The sequence below is a fragment of the Pan paniscus genome, chromosome 1 (genome assembly GCF_029289425.2).
Source record: "Pan paniscus chromosome 1, NHGRI_mPanPan1-v2.0_pri, whole genome shotgun sequence".
Classification (NCBI taxonomy): Eukaryota; Metazoa; Chordata; class Mammalia; order Primates; family Hominidae; genus Pan; species Pan paniscus.
Genome location: NC_073249.2, coordinates 64,385,733 through 64,402,812, shown reverse-complemented (window position 1 = coordinate 64,402,812; position 17,080 = coordinate 64,385,733). Strand labels below are relative to the sequence as shown.

Here is a 17,080-nt window from a genome sequence, read left to right as displayed (position 1 = left end):
CCAGTGGATCCTGCACAGGGGCACAGGTGGAGCTGCTTGTCAGTCCTGCCCCGTTCACCCGCACTCCTCAGCCTTTGGGTGGTCGATGGGACTGGGCGCCGTGGAGCAGGGGGCGGCGCTCGTGGGGGAGGCTTGGGCTGCGCAGGAGCCCACGGTTGGGCGGCGGAGGCTCAGGCATGGCGGGCTGCAGTTCCCGAGCCCTGCCCCGCGGGGATGCAGCTAAGGCCCAGCGAGAAGTCGAGCACAGCAGCTGCTGGCCCAGGTGCTAAGCCCCTCACTGCCCAGGGCCGGCAGGGATGGCGGGGCGGCTGGCTGCTCCGAGTGCGGGACACGCTGAGCCCATGCCCACCCGGAACTCGCGCTGGCCCTCAAGCGCCATGGGCAGCCCCGGTTCCCGCCCGCGTCTCTCCCTCCACACCTCCCCGCAAGCTGAGGGAGCTGGCTCTGGCCTTGGCCAGCCCAGAAAGAGGCTCCCACAGTGCAGCCGCGGGCTGAAGGGCTCCTCAAGTGCTGCCAAAGTGGGAGCCCAGGCAGAGGAGGCACTGAGAGCGAGCGAGGGCTGTGAGGACTGCCAGCATGCTGTCACCTCTCACTTAGGCTTTACCTTAGACTAATGATTTTCAAAGGAAGAGAGTGGTTTTCCCCTGGGGAATATTTGGCAATCCCTGGAAACATGACTGGGGGAGACGTACTACAGGTATCTAGTGGACCTGGAATGCTGTTGAACATCCTACAAAGCACAGGACACTGTCCCACAGCAAAAAATGATTCCACCTGAAATGTCAGTCGTGCCAAGATTGAGAAACCCTGTCCTAAAATTGGTAAGTCTAGTCTCTAGGAAAGTGGCCTGGAAACCTACATTCTGACAAACACCATAGCATCTTATACCTCTACTAAAGCCTGAAAACCACTGCAAACACAAAAGCATTTTCTAGGCGTATGAACATGCTCCATTTCTCCTCAGATATTAGTCATCTCTCTTATTTATTAACCATGCTAATTATGATAAGCTGATTTTATTCAATACTGCTACTTAGCAATTCAGTTTACCAGTCATAGTCTTAATTTAAGTTGGAATCTTATTTACATTTTAAAACTTCTATGCCACATTACATTATTTTTGATCAACTGTCTGCATTTTCTGGGTGTCATTTGCCTAATGAAAAGCTGTTGCCAATTTGTGACTTGGCAAAAAAGCAATGCTTTGCCTGCCTCCTCCAGTCTGCTAGCTTCTCCTGTACTCTAAGTGACTGACTCTTCTGTCGTATATTTCTTTCATCCCTTGCAGTCAGTGCTACTGTTCTCAATTTCTTTCTCTTCTTTCCTTTTGGCACTTGAAAATATTGTTCGGGTATATTAATGGTGTCTTAAGAGCCAAAACAAGAAAATGGTAGTGTCATAAAAGTCACAAGAAGCCTAGGGAAAAATCTTGAAACGTCCATACTTACTTCCACTAAAGTAGGTCATTGGAAACTGTGTTACAATGTATAATAAATTGAGAACTTGATGCCTCTGTAAAAAAAAAAAAAGGCTTTTAAAATTAGTATTCCCTTTCAGAGAAAATCTTCCATTTTCCAGATAAGGCTTCCATAAATACCTCATCAGAATAAGGCAAACTGTGATTATTACCAAAAAAAAAAAAAATTCAAGGATTTGGGCAAGGTGGTGCCTGCCTGTGTAACCCCAGCTACTAGGGATGCTGAGGCGGGAGGATCTCTTGAGCCCAGGAATTCAAGACCAGCCTGGGCAACATAGTGAGTGAGACCCCCTTTCTAAAAAATAAAAAATCCAAGGGTTATAATTCTCCAAATACATGCCTCAGAATACTTCGGTCTTGAATTATTCCTGTCGGCTATTACATTATCCAAGCAAACTTTTACTAATAACTTTTTGCTAGTTTTCTAAAGTAATTACTGTTAAAGTTTTTGAGAACAATTTTAGCCTCCTCATCCAACAACCGGGATTCCCTAATAGTTGCTCTTTCTTTCAACAGTTTCTTAGGAATTAAAACTTCTTATGTCATTCAAGCATGTATCCTGTAACACTGTATAACCTTCAAGCCTGCTCCATCTTTGGAAATGTCATATTCAGCTGTGAACTCTGATGTATAGCCTAGGCTTCAATCAAAAAACCTTATTTTTTAATCAACTTGATTGCTGAGAATGAGCAAGGCATGGAATAAGCAGCCTTTATACTAAGCTGAGTTTTTAATGTAATCACTAAATTAAATGTATAAACAAAAGTGTGGTAACATATAGCACAATCTATACAGTTCAGAAAGAGATCTTTTGTTGTGATCGCATTCAAAACTGGATACCTGGTGAATGAAAGTTACCCAATATAATTCAGTTGGACTATTCAGGAAGTAGTGCTGCAGGAAATAAAAACAAAAAGAATAATAATTCAATTGGACTAGCTAGCCAACTGTTGCCTGTGTAAACTGATCACTCAATATGAAGTCAAGAGACTACTTGAATGAAAAAAACCAGAAAGAACAGAGCGGTTGGGTTGTAAACATGAGTTCTCCTTTCTTGTATTCTTATTGTCTAAAGACGAGCAGAGTAAAGTACAAGGAGAAAATGATGTTTTGCAAGAGTTGAGTGAACTGGACTTTCTTTTTTTTTTTTTTTTTGGGACACGGTCTCATTCCAGTCACCTAGGCTAGAGTGCAGTGGCACAATCACAGTTCACTGCAGCCTTGACTTCCCTGTAGCTGGGACTACAGGTGCGTGCCACCATCCCCTGCTAAGTTTTGTATTTTTTCTAGAGACAGGGTTCTGCCATGTTGCCCTTGAACTCCTGAGCTCAAGCAATCTACACACCTTGGCCTCTCAAAGTGCCTGGATTATAGGGGTGAGCCAGGGCACCCGGCCTGAATTAGACTTTCTAACTATGAAAGAAAGTCACAAAGCTGTTAGCTAGAGGTTCCTGCCCCTTGAAAATAATTCCTCCCTGCTGTACTACTCCAAAATCGGTGCCATTGGGGAAAGAATTATTGAATGAAATGTTTTCTTTCTCAACCATCTCCAATATCTTACTAAAAAGAAAAATGTAAAAGGAAAACTATTGTGGCAAGATATTCTACCAACAGGACTTATTGGGTCACTATGCCTGAGTCACCCTTGTCCCACAATAGCACTTCTCTGTTCTCAATACCTTGCTCCTGTCCTTTTAGACCCAGTTAGTACCTTTTCATTTCCAAGAAGTGGGCTGGTATAATGGAAAGAATGCTAGACTTGAGGCCTAGTCTCAAATCTTGGCTCTGTTACTCAACTACCTAAGTCAGATCTCTGGTCTTCTTGGTGATTGTTTTCTAATATTTAAAATGGGAGCAATAAAACTTATCTCACAGAAATAAAGTTGGTGCAAATGTTTACTTCTAATGGCCAAAACTGCAATTACTTTTGCACCAACCTATATATGTACTTGACATATAGTGTTATGAGTATTTGTTTACTTATTTATTTTAAGGCTTCCTCCAATTACTCCAGCATATATAGCTTTTCTTCCAAATCTATGAACCCTGACATATCATTAGTAACATTTATTTGATACTTAATCCAACGCAGGGTACTTTTATACTTACAAATTTAAGAATTAAGTGAGGCTGGGTGCAGTGGTGCACGCCTGTAATCCCAGCATTTTGGGAGGCCAAGATGGGAGGATCATGAGGTCAGGAGATCGAGACCATCCTGGCTAACACGGTGAAACCCCATCTCTACCAAAAATACAAAAATTAGCTGGGCATGGTGGCACATGCTTATAGTCCCAGCTACTTGGGAGGCTGAGGCAGGAGAATCATTTGAACCCGGGAAGCAGAGGTTGCAGTGAGCCGAGATCATGCCACTGCACTCCAGCCTGGGCTACAGAGGGAAAAAAAAAAAAAAAGAATTAAGTGATTACGATCTTTGAGTACATGGAAGCAGTCCAGACTCCTAAGTGGGCTGTGCCTCTGACCTCAGAAGTGTTGAATGAATTCATGTCCTAATCATCTGTGCCTCTTGTAGCTCTCTCTGTTGATAGGAAACTATTGTGGGAATGGAAAGGGAAACGTATTTTGCTTTGTGGTCTGTGGGGATAAAGACCATGGTTCATTTTGCATCTAGCTGTAATTTCTATCCCAGTGTTTTTGCACATAATTTTTGTCTTCTAAAAAATAGATGAATTGAACTTTTAGAAGTGATTTTCTTTTTAATTTTTTTTTTTTTTTTTTTTTGAGACAGAGTCTCGCTCTTTCACCATGCTGGAGTGCAGTGGCGTGATCTCGGCTCACTGCAACCTCTGCCTCCCAGGTTCAAGCTATTCTCCTGCCTCAACCTCCTGAGTAGCTGGGACTACAGGCACCTGCCACCACGCCCAGCTAATTTTTGTATTTTTAGTAGAGACAGGGTTTCCCCATGTTGGCCAGGATGGTCTCGATCCCCTGACCTCGTGATCCACCCGCTTTGGCCTCCCAAAGTGCTGGGATTATAGGCGTCCACCACCGTGCCCAGCCTAGAAGTGATTTTCTTTATGTCAATTGAATAGGAAATTTCCTTTTCTGCAAAGATCTAATATTTTCTTTGCTTTTAAGAGGATCCTGTAAATTTTAAAATGCTTTCTTCAAGAACTTATAGTGTCTTAAATGATTTAAGATCTACTGAATCATACAACTTTTATTAGTTTTACTCTATCTGGAATGAATTTATGGATGTCCAATTTTCATGTTAAATATAAATGAAAGAGAAATATCTTTTAGTTTATATACATTTTTTAAAGGTACCAGATTGTCTATTGGGAAATTGGCTTCATTAATTCACCACATTGTCACTACTGTATATAGAAATTTCTAGATAATCTCTTATTGGTCTCACCAAGTTTAAAGCATGATGCCCCCTCACCCAATGGAATAGTAATGTAGACATGCCTTAGGGTCTATATCAGAAAAGCCAGTTACATATAGGTTAAGAAAATCTTCAAAGATATCGAAGAACCATGGTCATTTCTTTGCCATACTATACCACTTTATACTTAAAGTGGTATAAAGAATGAAATTCAAGTTATTGAAAGGTTAGGCAAGTCAGAATGAATTGAAAGCTTTTTAGAATATTTGTTTTACAAACAAAAGGGTATAGTGCTACCTATGTTACTTCCAAATGAGCTGATAGGCTTAGAAAAAGTGTCTTGAATTCAAGTTACCATTTTAGACCATGAGGTGACACACCAAGGATGATCTGAGAAGTGCCATGGAACAAATCTAGCTCCCATTGACCTTTAAGCTGCCATACATGCTCTGGACTCCCAAACTCTAGACTTCCTCTATGTGAAAAGGAAACAAACTTTGATTTGTTTAAGTCAAAAATGGAAATGGAAATAGCCAATTTAGCGATCTCTGTCACTTTTTAAAAGTATCCTTTTTGTATCCTATTCTTTCTGTTCAATTTATTTCATTTTATAATACAGTAGCTGTTTGTATTTCCTTGAGTCCACACTGTGCATTTGAAACTAGCAAATTGCAAACATAGGTTCAGTGCTAAAGACTGGTTACTCATTCTATCAAGTTTGCAGTAAGTTGTTTGTAGGTGACTCTGATTAAAAGTCAAGACCACATGCAAAGTCTACAATCTCAAATTTTGAACTTTGCAATTTAGAAGGTTAAGCCCTACCCCACCTCTCTCTTATCTGACCGTTAATCTAGTGCCACATCATTTTTACTCTCCCAAATGGCATATTGGCCTACTTGATGGGCTATAGCAAATATTTACTGAGTGTCTGTTTTGTGTAAAGCATTGTGCTGAATACCGTGAAGTTTACAGATGTGTTGTGAAGTTTTGGATTTTTTAGAAAGTAACCAGTTTATCGAATAGGGTAGGATCTGTGGGGTACAAATGGGGAGTGGGTTTATTTTTTTCTGATCTTCAAACATTCGCTGATAACTCTTTCATTCTTGACTTTTAGATAAACCTTAAGATCCCAAAAACTTTTAGTCCTTTTGGATATTTAAGGTTTATTTTCAGATAGTAAAAGAAAAACAAATACAGTTAGGTCTAAATCAAGACTTTAATCTCACATCTAATTCAAAGTTTTCCCTGGCTTCCCTTACTTCCCAAGGCTCAGGAACCCACAGTGGGCATGGGGAGTGTGATCTTTTTCTGACTTTTACTTTACTCTTTACCACATGGTAGTAAATGGCAACTCCATTTTAATCTGTCTTCTTAATTCCTGCCACTTTCTTTGCTGCTCATTTCTTTCCAGTTCCAGTGTCTTTCTTTCCATCCCAGAATATATTAAGCATTTTCCAAGAACCTTTGGATTTACTCTTCTTTCTGCTTAAAGCTTTTCCCTCCAGCTAGCGTGGCTTGCTCCCTCACTTTTAAGCCTCTGCTCAAATGTCACTTTATCAGCAAGCCCTTCCCTAACTACCCCATCTCAGGTGGCACATGCCCACAACCATCATTTCCTTATTCTGCTTTATTTTTCTCATCTCACCATCTGATAAATTATACTTCTGTTGGGAAGCTAGGTGTCTGTTTCACCTTCTGCAGGTGCCTTCCGTCTTTATGAGGGAGGTTGGGAGATAACACACTGTATTAGTCTGTTTTCATATAGCCATAAAGAACTGCCCAAGTCTGGGTAATTTATAAAGGAAAGAGGTTTCATTGACTCATGGTTCAGCATGGCTCGGGAGGCCTCAGGAAGCTTTTGATCATGGGAGAAGGTGAAGAAGAAGCAAGGCACTTTCTTCACAAGGTGGCAGGAAGGAGAAGTGCCGAGTGAATCAGGAAGAGCCCCTTACGAAACCATCAGATCTTGTGAGAACTCACTATCACAAGAACAGCATGGGGGAAACCGCCCCCATGATTCTGTTGCCCCAACCTAGTCTCTCCCTTGACATGTGGGGATTATGGGAATTACAAGTCAAGATGAGATTTGGTTGGGGACAAAAAGCCTAATCATATCTCCCTTCTCCCCTCTATGAGAAGGGGTGAAAAAAGGCCAACACATTCTTTACTCTTTTGAATTCCTGTTCTCATTGACTTTGGCATATAGAATCTGGAGGTAAGAGTTTTATAAATACTAGACTGATCTGGCTTTTTATACTAAGTGGCATGGATGTGTCAGACACTTCTCTTTAAAATATGGGGATAATTGTCTCTTATTTTCAGCTTTGAGACTTAGGCTAAAATATAAACAAAACAAAACTTCATATAGCATGCTGTTAAATAAGAACCTTCTCACAAATAAAGCTAGCATGCTTTAATTGTCACAAAGAGAACACTTGAATTTGAGATAACCATGATGATGTGACAGATGGCTCCATGAATTCAGGATGTCTAATTTTTAAGAACTAGGATCTGAGGTATTTACACATCTGAAAAGCAATATAAAATTTGTTATGCAGTTACCATGGTGGAAATTTATTGTTTCTGGCTGTCTAGCATTCACTTCTCCTTCTGGGACTACAACCCTTTAGCCACAGTGAATGTTCGTTAATGGATATGTGACCAAAATTGATCCAAGTAGAATGAATCCTTGCATATTGACTGGACAGGAATCTGGGAGATATATGCCTGGTGTTGCTGGGGCCGTCACTTGGAGAGAAGCTACCTTTGAGTAAAGAGGAAAGGGGTTGTAAGATGAAGAGAGGCCAAGGCCAAGGTACGGTGACATTGGGCCTGGATCCAGTCATGAAGTCAATGCTTAGACTTATACTTACATACGTCAATTAACTTCCTTTTTTTTTTTAAGCCAGGTGACTTGGCTTTTCATCACTTGTAACCCAATAGTCCTGGCTTTTGTAATGCATCCCACTTCTCAACTTAAACCGTTGCCTGTGGTGCATTGTCGTCAGAACTGCTATGTTCTTGGCATATTTTCTCAAGATGGATTTATTCCAGTGAGTGCTGATAACTGAAAGAATTCAAGATGGATTTATTCCAGTGAGTGCTGATAACTGAAAGAATTTATTAATGTCCCATTCTGGGATCCTCCTGGCTACTGAGAACAATAAAAAATATAGTTAATTGTTTTGACAAATTCACCAATGTTATGTTTGGATGCATAGTTATGTTTGTGATTCTGAATTTTACTGTTCTATAGATGTGGCTAAAGAAATCTTCTTATTCCTTTTCCATAGCAATCCAAAATAGCAGGTTTGGCTAGGCACAGTGGCTCACACCTATAATACTAGCACTTTGGGAGGCTGAGGTTGGTGGATCATTTGAGGTCAGGAGTTTGAGACCAGCCTGACCAACATAGTGAAACCCCGTCTCCACTAAAAATATTTAAAAAATTAGCTGGGCATGGTGACACATGCCTGTAGTCCCAGCTACTCGGGAGGCAGAGGCAGAAGAATCACTTGAACCCGGGAGATGGAGGTTGGAGTGAGCCAAGATCACGCAACTGCACTTCAGCCCGGGCGACAGAACGAGACTCTGTCTCAAAAAAAAAGCAGGTTTGCATTATTTATTTATTTATTTATTTAGAGACAGGGCCTGGCTCTGTTACCCAGGCTGGGGTGCAGTGGCAGAATCTTGGCTCACTGCATCCTCTACCACCCGGGCTCAAACCATCTTCCACCTCAGCCTCCTGAGTAGCTGGGATCACAGGTGCACACCACCATGCCCAGCTAATTTTTGTATTTTTTTTAGAGATGGGGTTTCAGCATGTTGCCCAGGCTGGTTTCCAACTCATGAACTCAAGTGATCCACCTGCCTTGGCCTCCCAAACTGCTGGGATTATGTGCCTAAGCCACTGTGCCCAGCCTACATATTTTTAGTAATCATTTTCACTAGTCTTTATAAAGTATGTGACTATCTTTATTAATGTTTTATGTTCTGATATATGTTATATACCTAACTATAAAGGTAATAAAAATGTTTTCTTCTACAGAACCCAAAGTCCTTCAACATTAAAAAGAATGTGTTCCTCCTAGTGCCTGAAACATAGTTCTCTAATAAAAAGAGTTCTAAAGTAATAGCCCAGTCAAAAGTGGTTTACGTCTTTGAGAATTCTTAGCAATGCTACTATTGGGAGAATTTTCTGGAAGAAGTCTGAAATCTTCTTCAGTATCACTAATACTGTGACTTTATACATCCACCAAAGTTCTGACATTTTTTTTTGACAGTGTGCCTTTAGTCACTCTATTTCATTAAAAATATACTTGTTTTAAAGATCCTATAAATGACTATCTGCTTATGTGGGATATAGGTCACCTCTCAACGTAGTATTTTTTTTTCAAGCAGTATTTCTTATAGGAGTCTTATTGATCACATAGTAGTTACAAGAATGTCAGATGTGATGACATATACAATCTAAACCAGACAGGCTGATTAAGAATTTACATAATGTCGGCTGGGCGCAGTGGCTCATACCTGTAATCCCAGCACTTTGGGAGGCCGACGTGGGCAGATCACCTAAGGTAGGGAGTTTGAGACCCGCCTGACTAACACAGAGAAACCTTGTCTCTACTGAAAATACAAAATTAGCCGGGTGTGGTGGTGCATGCCTGTAATCCCAGCTACTCGGGTGGCTGAGGCAGGAGAATTGCTTGAACCCGGAGTCAGAGGTTGCGGTGAGCCGAGATTGCGCCATTGCACTCAAGCCTGGGCAACAAGAGCGAAACGCCATCTCAAAACAACAATAACAAAAACAACAACAAAAAACTTACATAATGTAAAAGTATAGTCCGTTTCAAAAGTGAGACATGTGGACAGACACCTGCAGCGGGGAGAGTAGGTGATGGGAATCCCTTTAATGATCAGTTGAGGGTTCATGTACAGTTATGTTGCTTTTCCCTGTTCCATTAAAGAAAATAACTTTCACTAACAGATACAGGTATTCCATACATATTCAGTAGACAGAGTAAATTATGACCTGCTACATGTATAACCTAAAGTGGTATAACTGCGATCTTTCTGTGATACTCCCATGAAAATAGTAAATAGCGAACCCCATGTAGGCAGTGGGAAGCACTGGTAGCTTATTCTAGTTTGAGCCTGGAAGATGTTTAACTCTTGACATTAATATTTGTAAAGAGCATGTTTCCTTTTGCTATGTTTTCCTCACAACTGACCTGCACTTAGAGTGGGGGATTTAAAAAAAAAATTTTATTTCCATAGGTTTTTGGGGAAACAGATGATATTTGGTTACATGAGTAAGTTTTCAGTGGTGATTTGTGAGATTCTAGTGCACCCATCACCCAAGCAGTACACATCGAACCCAATTTGTAGTCTTTTATCAGAGTGGGATAATTTTGATAGTTGTTTGACCTAACAGTCATGACTGAACTACTTTTTACTAATACATTTTAGTCACATACTTAACACAAAACGTGGGTCATCTATAACTGTGATAAGAGGTAGAAAGGAATGCATCTAAATTTTAATGATTTTAATTTTCATTTTCTATAGTTTCTAATATTATCCTAAAGAATGAAAGAGATACAACTGCTTCTTCATTTACCAAAGCAGGCAGTAGTTTGAGCTCTTAGATTAGAGAAAATACAAAACAAGAAATGCCCCTCTTTTTCTGTAGGGCCTTTAAAGAAACTAGACCAAATTTATAAATTATTCAAAGTTCCTATACAGTAGTGGTGTTTTTCTGTGTAACTAATTGTCTAAAGAACAAACCAAATAAGAACTTTCTAACACTGCAAGAGCATTGCCTTTTGGTATATATTAGGAATTAGGAATCTTTAACAGCAGTTCACAGTCAGTCTCATTTTCTTATATGCCCCCATTTTCCCTGCTTTGTGCCAAGTCTTATGGCAAATGTATTTTGGAGGGGGTTGCTGGACTATTTATGCTTAGAGATCTTCTTAAGCAGATTTCTCTAGTTAGGTAAGAACCCTTCTGATAAAACGTGGCAGGTTCTATGAACCTAAAGAGAAGATTCATTGCCTCTCTGAATGCCTTTAAGTTACAGCTCCAATTGCAATTGCCTATTTGGGGGGCAGGGGGCTGGGGAAAGGAGCATTAAAAGAACTTGAAGAATTATTTCACTGGCAACATCAAATGCAAAGTATTTTATTTTTGAACTTCTAAAATTTGAAAACAAGATAGCCTAGGATAAATAATATAGTTTTCTAAAATTGAATTTGCTCATTCAGAGCTCAGTTTTTCTGCTTTAAATGCAAACGCAACTTTCTAAACTCCTAGGTGGGAACACTGCTGTTTTGATGATCTGTGATTAGATGAACTGATCAATCTCAATTGGTAACATCCCCTTTTTATCCTTCCCTCCCTCCCCCCGACTCTGGGAATGATTTAAACATTCTGGAATAGATGCATTTTGTGTGTGTGTGTTTCTAGTCTTATAATGACAGCTTCACTCCAAATGTCTCCCTAGAGGTATATACTATCACATACAGGAATTCGTCTTCATCCTTCTCACTTTCATACACTTCATAAATCAGCATGGAAATACTCACCAAGCTGTCTCTGCTCACCACTAGGAAGAGGGCTTGATTACTATCGAGCTTTAAGGGCCTTCTAATTATCTTGACGAGTTTACTCATGTTGACCTGATCAGGTACAAAATTACTTGGTTTTTCCAGGACAGGAAGCTGCTTTTCACCCCTGTGTCATTCTTTTGTCACTGGGATTTTGGTAGGATGCTGCTGTCAGATAAGTGGGACCTCCACTCTTTGTTCGAAGGAGTGACACTGCTTGAAGGTCTTCTCCAATCTCATGCCACGCAAGGCTGGACAAGGGCTATGGCCAAGCAGAGGGTCCTGTTTAATTCCTTAAGCAAATATTGATTACATGCTTATCATACACCAGGTACTGTGGTAAGGTTTTGTCCTATGGGGTCGAAGTTAGATATTGAAATATATGTCTATAATCACTGTGATATGCTGAGGGAAGATAGATTCCAAATGCTATTGGAGCCTGGAAGAAGGGCAGGTGAGCCAGTGATCAGGGAAGATTCCAGAGAAGGTGGGATTTGACCTGAGACTGAAAGATGGGTATGAGTTTACCTGGTGGATAGGGGAAGGCATTTTAGAAAGCATGTGCAAAATAGAAACAGTATATTTGAGGACTCCTAAATAGAGTATGATGGACAGGGGGTAAGAAGAAAGCAGGTTGGATGCCAAAGAAAGAGAGGTGAAGCTGGCACAGTAGTGCATGCCTGTAATCCCAGCTACTCAGGAGGCTGAGACAGGAAAATTGCTTGAGCCCAGGAGTTCCAGATCAGCCTGGGAGACATAGCAAGACCCTGTCTCTTAAAAAAAAAAAAAAAAAAAAAAAAAAAAGAAAGAAAGAAAGAAGAAGATGAACAGGGAAAAGGGTGCCTTGCTTGCAACTGTTATTCCTTAGAATTTGGATTGTCTTTTTATTATTATTAGTTTTATTTTTTAGAATCAGGCAACAACCCATTCTATGAAATAGAAAGGGCAGTCCCAGCATTTGGATTGTCTTAAAGGCAATGAGAAACTCATTAATCTAGGGAGGAATATTCTCATATTTGCTTTTTTTTTTTTTAAGCCTTTGTGGATGGTTTTCTTAAAGAGAAGGCTGTTGACTTCTCCATATCCACAAGGGAGAGAGTAAGAGGGAAAAGATAACATGCAGGGAATGAATTGTTGCAAGAGAGAGTTCGATTAGACAAAGTAAGAACTTGACCCTGTGGGGATTAGACAGAGGTCATGAAGGGAATTGGTAGCCTTTTCAGACCTGAGGATGTTTTATAAAGGGTGGTCATCGTCTTTCACATTGTAAGTTTTGTTTCTGGTTGAGGCAAGAGGTTGGATATATTCAGACTTCCTACAGCGTGTTCTTTAGAAGAGTCATTCCATCTGTTAACAGATAACAGAAAACAAAGTTTCAGTGCTCCCCAGAAGTTTGGCTTAGGCACAACTGAATAGGCCTATCTATTTACTGCAGTATTTTTTAAAACAACATTTAATATGATAATGTAAACTATGAATATTTCAGTGAAACATTGGATTCAGGGTCCCCAAACTTGACTACAGGATCCCTTTTATATAGGGAACTTGTGGTCTTCTGTTCTAAGGAGCACTCTTGGTAAAATACTGAACCAGATACATTTGATTCTGTTACAAACTCTAAGAATCTTCCTTAGGTTCTGAAATCCTAAAAAAAATAAGATTTGGACTTACTTTTCCATAATGCTTATTCATCATGGAATTATGCTCATTCATTCAATATCTGCCTATCTGGGGCATATATAAGCTCTCAAGTCTGTTGATATTTAATAATAACTATGCAGTGACTATTTTTCAGAGTTCTGAAGGGTGGATAAGTCAGATAAAATATGAACAGATATAATGTCCACCTTAAACTCAAATCAAGCTAAAATCCTAAGGGCCAACTTAGTAGAAATTTTGGGAAATAGCAGGTCTACTCACTCCAAAGAATGAAAGGAAAAGAGGGAATAGATAAACCGTCCCTTATCTCCACACCTGAAGATATTTCTTGGTACATGTCAAAACTCAGGAGGTTAGAATTCTAACGTGTATTCAAAGAGAGATGGAACTTTGGAGTCATCTAAAGAATGTTGCCATTGGGAATGTAACATTTAAGTGCCAGGAATAAGATTTGGGATCCTCAACAAACTCTAAGGCCAGTGCAGTGGCACATGCCTGTAATCCCAACTATTTGGGATGCTGAGGCAGGAGGATCGCTTGAGCCCAGGAGTTCAAGGTAAAATAGTGAGCCCTCATCTTCAAAAAAAAAAAAAAAAAACCCAAATACAAAAAACTCTCAAGAACTAGATTTTTTAGTGATTAAATCTAATCCTGGGGTTGAAAATAGATTTTTTCTTTCTTTTCTTCTGTGCATATGCTTACCCAAGCAAATAGATTTTAATTGAGATATTTAGATGTCAATTCTAATTAGTTGTCAGTGTTGCCTGGAGTATTAGGACGAGAAGAGTTGAGACTGAACCTCAACTGAATCCATGAAACAAATGTGGCAATTGATGAGCAATATCTGCCTTATCTGGGGGAAATGTGTGAAGCTCCCCATCCTTGTAGTTTCCATCCCTTTTCTAAGTTATACTTGGAAGTATTTTAAGTTGTAAAGGGTGCTGTGAGCTGGATTGGATCAGAAACAAAAATTTGAGAAATAGAATGATTCACAAGATTTTGTCAAATCGTGCAGAATGTATATAACCCTATAGGTCTAGAAGAAACTGGTGTACAAGGGAGCCAAGTAACGTTGATTTAGATTAGAAGTGTGAACTTTGCAGAAATGTGGTACAACCTGGGACCCCATAGAAAGGAGTCCTTGACAAAGAAGTCTACAAATATCTTTTAGCACATGAAGTGTACGTCTTCAAATTTTGTATAGTGTCTGTATGAGAATTTCTGCTGGAGATTGTATAGTTGGTCTTTCTTATTCATGTTAATAACATGAATTAATTAACAAATTCTTGTTAATTAATCTGTACTTTGCCAAGCAGTACTGAAAATTCTTGATGAAGTTCTCAATATAAATAATTTTCTTTCCTTTTACAAATGGGGCCTCTGTTACCCATAGGGATCTCCCAGAGTCCCTACAACAGGTGACACTATCAAGAGGAGGTATACTAGACTGGGAATGAAGGAAGAAAACCAGTACTTGTTGTGTCGTTGTTGATCACACAGCATCCAGACAAATCCCTGCCACCATCTCCTAGTAGGGCTTGTCCTATTGATGGGTGAGCTGCTGCCCAAGTGGAGTGGTGCACCTGGTGAGTCAGGAAGAGTTACAACTTCACACCCAGCTTGTTGTCCACATCCAATTCTGTGTCTTAGCCAAATGACATAAAAATCAACTTGAGAAAAATACAAAGTAATGTCCTTCTGGGAGTTTATTTGCAGTAGTGTCTGGTTTGTGGCTAAAATTCTGGACTTGAAATTAGGAGAGCTGAGTAGAAACAGAAATGGAAATGTCTGTGTTCCTTTCTCATTTTGACCAGGCACTGCCTCAGAACTTTTGACAGTTCAACTTTTTTGGGCCTCAGTTTCCTCATATTTGATTGGGAAGAGAGGGAGGCTGGAGGTGGAGACAATGAAGAAAGGGATTGACTATTCAATGACTTCTAGACATTTTATCTAAAGTGTTACCTGCATTTCCCCAGGCCATGCCCAATGAGCTATCAAGAACAGCAATGAGATGCTAATCCTACAGATTGGATGAAATAGAGGGAGCTAGAACCACATGCATCCTGCTCCCCACAACTTCTCCCAACTAATGCAGAAGGTTCCCAAGGTTTGTCAGACAGCGATTTGAATTTCTGTGGTCTCTCTGGCTACCTTGTGGTATTTCTGGTGCCCTGTGGCTCTTGGCATAGGCACTATAATGATGCTAGTCCTTCACCCCTCATTTGTCTGTCTGAAAACTGTGCTGGTTTGAGATGTTTCCCACAGATATCTGGGTGATGTGGCTCCATGTTTTTTACCAGCACTATTTGTAAGCCATTTCTCCCCTGACAGGGACACAGCTTCCTGAAGATTGGGCTGGGAACAATCTAACTCCATTCAAAATCACCTTTTCCTTAAGAAGACCTGTGCTTGTCATTAAATCGTGTGTATAAGCTGGTGTAGACCTTTCAGTTAAGTTCCTTAGACCAATAGTCTTCAAAGTTTTTGCTCTCAAAAGCTTTAAAAGACTTGTAAAACTTAGTATCTCTTTGCAGATTTTCAAGTCAACATGAACATATTGTGTAAAGGATCTATTTTATGTTGTCAACAGACAAAATTACAACAAACAGTTTAAATAGCTCAGTTGGCTGTATTGTGGTTCTAGAATTGGGCAACACTTCATTCCATAAAATATAATAAGTGTTCTGATGAGCTGAGCAGAAGGAGTTAGCTTTGTAGGCAGAGGACGGCTGAAGAAAGCAGAAACGAAGAGAGCAAAGAGGATATTAGTCATTCCACAGCTACTTTTCTGTAAGGCAGGACAGGGAAGCAGAATAATAGAAAAAAATGTGGCTCCCATCTGTAATCCCAGCTACCCAGGAGGTTGAGGTGGGAGGATCACTTGAAGCCAAGAGTTCTAGGCTACAGCAAGCTACGATCATGCCACTGCACTCCAGCCTGCGTGACAGAGCAAGAACCCCTGTTAAAAAAAAAAAAGAAAAAAGAAAAAAAGAGACAGAGAACTGATTAGTTAACATCAGGCTACTTCTTTTGTGTGTGTGTGTGTTTTTTCAAATTTACTAAGTAATGAAACAAAAGATCCAACAGTTCTTACATAGCCTTTATTTAAAAAAAGAAAAAAAGATAAATTGTCTTGAAACTACTCCTAAGTATTTTGAAAAACATTTCCTTTTAAAAGTAGCTGGCCAAGAATCCAGAAAACCTTTTCATTTTAGAGAATCTTCCTCTCTCTCTTGCTTTTCTGTTCTCTTACCTGATGTCAGTCATTTTGTTTTTCCTGGGCAGTAAGAAATCAGTTTTTACTTTGAAACTAAGACACTCATTTTTGGCTTTAAAAATTGTTAATTATATTGTTTGGTTTTGGGTACTATCTTTGGGTAAGTTGACAATTTCTAGGTTTTTTGTTAATTAAAAATTTTTAGTTTTACTACCTCTGTATCTACTTGCGTAAAAAAGGATAGTATCTAATTATATTTTAACTTACCACTTTTTAAAACTTTTAACTGTTTACATGTGTAAGGATTTAAGTAGAAGTTTTTCGTACTGATTGAAGATTTAAACTGGCTTGTTTGGAAAATCAGCTGTTACCTCTTTCTCCTGATTTCTCAGAAGGTCAAATAAATACTTAGTTTGAGTTTGGTAGAAGTGAACTTTAGTATGAGTGATCCCATTCTGATTTTTTATCTGGTCTGTTGAGGCCTGGTGCAGAAACTTAGTCCAAAACAATGGTCTCTTGTGATTTTTATTTAACAGTATTATCTTCGTGCTTTAAATACCCTTTCCTTAAAATCACAGAGTTTCAGATTTGTCTCAGGTCAGAAATTGTTCGTAGAGCAAATTATCTGCATCAAATTACACTGGCTGTTTCTGTCAGGAAAAAGTTGACTTTATTTATTTATTTTTACTGAAAATAAATGTGATTACATGCATGTCTGTGCAACCTCACTTCTGAATGTAAGAGACACAATGTTGGGGAGGGTGGGAGAGAAA

The 17,080-nt window shown here is 39.7% G+C and overlaps 1 long non-coding RNA gene across 1 annotated transcript; it reads right to left on the bottom strand.

Moving 5' to 3' along the window:
• Positions 1-2,188: 2,188 nt before the first annotated feature.
• LOC130541355 (uncharacterized) lies at positions 2,189-16,449 on the bottom strand. The gene is made up of 4 exons (XR_008955398.2): positions 13,352-16,449; positions 12,657-12,778; positions 11,411-11,693; positions 2,189-2,371 (listed from the first exon to the last, which is right to left on the bottom strand). It is a non-coding gene; the product is annotated as an uncharacterized LOC130541355 (long non-coding RNA).
• Positions 16,450-17,080: the final 631 nt, after the last annotated feature.